The 2,500-nt window shown below is 80.1% G+C and overlaps 1 non-coding gene across 1 annotated transcript; it reads left to right on the forward strand.

Annotated features, from left to right (window-relative positions):
• The first annotated feature begins 1,307 nt into the window (after positions 1-1,307).
• On the forward strand, positions 1,308-1,460 carry LOC136995908 (5.8S ribosomal RNA). Its single transcript, XR_010887427.1, has one exon. It is a non-coding gene; the product is annotated as a 5.8S ribosomal RNA (ribosomal RNA).
• Positions 1,461-2,500: the final 1,040 nt, after the last annotated feature.

A 2,500-nucleotide genomic window follows, 5' to 3' on the forward strand; every position in this document is an offset into this window, starting at 1 on the left:
CCCCGCGCCGTGCCGCGGGGACCGTGCTGCGAGCGGGCCGGGCGAGGGGGGGGGCGGGGTGGCGGGAGGAGCGGAGGGCCTCCGGCCACCGCGGCCGCCGGTAGCCGCCCCGGGTAGGGATGGCCATGGGCCCCGGGCTCCGGGCCCGAGGGTTCTCGGCGGGAGAGCCGGGCGGGGGTTTAAAGACTCGGGCGGCCCGATGCGACCCGGGGGGCAGCCGGGTGTGCTGCCGGAGGGCCGGGGGGCCGGCGCGCGCGGGCGCCGTGCCCCCCCATGCCAGCCGGCGCGCCCCGCGCTCGCCCTGCGGGCAGCCGGGACGGAGAGGGGTACCCTGCCCCCTCTCTCCGCGGTCTGGTCTCGGCGGAGGGACGCCGCGCGGTCGGCTGGCGCCGGCCTGCCTCGAACGCGTGACCCTGGCGCGAGCGCGTGCTCTCGCCGGGACGGTGAGCCCCCACCCACCGCGGGTGGTGCGGACGCCGCGCCTCGGCGCGATCCGCTCTCCTCCCTGGCCGGGGCTCTCGGTCTGCCGCCGTGGCCGCTGGCGGCGGCGCCCTACCCGCCGGCACTCCGCCATCCGGCGCGCCTGCCTCGCTCTGCCCAACCCGGCTTCGCCGGGCGGCGGGCGGGCGGCAGGCGGGCGGCGGGGGCGGCCCCCCCCGTTCTCCGCGTGGAGACGGGGAGAGCGGGCGCCGTCCCCGTCCGTCCCGCCTTGCCCGCCCGCCCGCCGCCGGGCGTCTGTCCGCGGAAGGGACGGGAGAGCGCGTGGTGTCGTCCGGGAGGCTGTGTGTGCGCGCGCGCGGGCGTGGGCGCCGCCTCGGGGCCACGGCGGAGCCGGAGGCCGGCGAGGCGAGCGAGGAGCTGGGGAGCGCGGGGCCGGTGGGCCGCGGGCGCGCGGGCAGCGGCCGGTGCCGCTGCCGGTGGCGGCCGGGCTCCGACGCTGGGGGTCCGCGGGGAGCCGCCCCCTCCCCCAGCGTCCCCGAGGCAGGCGGCGCGGCCGGCGCGCTGCTCCCCGCCGGGCCGGGCCGAGCCTGGGCGCCTGGGCCGGACTCGAAGCGAGCAAAGGGTTGTCCCAGGTCGGGAGCGAGGGCTCCCCGCCCTTCTCGTTCGGGTTTTCCTTTTCCCTTTTTCCCCCCCCACTCTGTGCTCGTACGGTCAGCGGGGCGAGCCCCTCTCTCTGGCTCTCGGCCGTCCCTCGCTCAGCAGCCGGCGTCGGCGTGAGGAGGGAGGCGGAGCGGAGGGGGGGCCCTCAGGGGCTGCCGAAGGCTGCCCGGTCCCCCCGCGCGCGCGGCGGGGACCGAAACCGAGACAACTCTTAGCGGTGGATCACTCGGCTCGTGCGTCGATGAAGAACGCAGCTAGCTGCGAGAATTAATGTGAATTGCAGGACACATTGATCATCGACACTTCGAACGCACTTGCGGCCCCGGGTTCCTCCCGGGGCTACGCCTGTCTGAGCGTCGCTTGGCGGTCAATCGTCACCCCCGCTGTCGCGTTGGCGCAGCGGTGCCGCCCCTCGGGGGGGGCGCGTGGGGGGGCGGGGGAGGCGCGGCGGCGCCGGCGGCGGCGGTGCGCGGCGGCCTCGGCGGCGGAGAGTCGGCGGCGGAGCCGGGACCCCGGTGCGTGCACCGGCGGCCCCGGTCTTCCTGCCCGCCGGGCTCCGGCGCCGGGCCGCCCGCAGCGGCCGCGGCCGGCGTGCCTTGCCGCGCCTGTGCCCGCCCTCCTCGCCCTCCGAGCGCGGTGGCCACCGCTGCGCGGCGCGCGCCGTGCGGGGTGGCGCGGCTGGGGCGCCTCGCAGGCCCGTGCCCCGGGGAGAGGGTGCCTCCTCTTCCCCGCGCGGCCGGGCCTTCGTCCCCCTAAGTGCAGACTCGGGGAAACCCCCCGCTCCCGGAGCGCCCGCTTCGCGGAGTTCGTCCCGCTGGGGCCCCCCCCCCAGGTCGGGTGGGTTGCGGTGGCCCGGCGCGCCTCGTCGCCGCCGCCCGCCACCACCGCCAGTCTGGCCGCCGTCTGGGCTTCTCCTCCGCCACTCTCCCGGTGGTGCGCTGGTCCCCCGTTCCCCTCCGGGGTGGGGACGGCCGGCTGCCTTGCGCTTCCCTGCGCCCCGACCGCCGCCGGTGCGGCGCGCCGCCGGGCCGCCCCCCCTGCCCTCCCCGCGGCGCGCCCGCGTCCGTCGCGTGTGCCGAGCCACTTCCACCCGCCGGCTGGCGTCAGCCGCGGCGTTGCGTTGAGGCCGGCAGCGACGGCGCGCGGGTGCGGCGCGGCGGGGTGGCGGTGGGGGGCGGCGCGGGCGTGCGCGCCGCCGGGCGGCGAGAAGGGCGCGAAGGGGAGGGCAGGGCGCCGCGCCGTGCCGTGCCCGGAGCGAGAGCGGAGGCAGCGGCCGGGAGGAGGAGAGGCAAGCCCCCAGGCGGCGGAGGGCTGCGCGAGTTGCGTGAGCGGAGCGAGCGTGCGGCGGGGAGCCGGGCCCGGGGGAGGCGCGGACCTCGCCCTCCGGCCCCGCGTGGCT

Source organism: Apteryx mantelli, unplaced genomic scaffold, assembly GCF_036417845.1.
Source record: "Apteryx mantelli isolate bAptMan1 unplaced genomic scaffold, bAptMan1.hap1 HAP1_SCAFFOLD_171, whole genome shotgun sequence".
Taxonomy (NCBI): Eukaryota; Metazoa; Chordata; class Aves; order Apterygiformes; family Apterygidae; genus Apteryx; species Apteryx mantelli.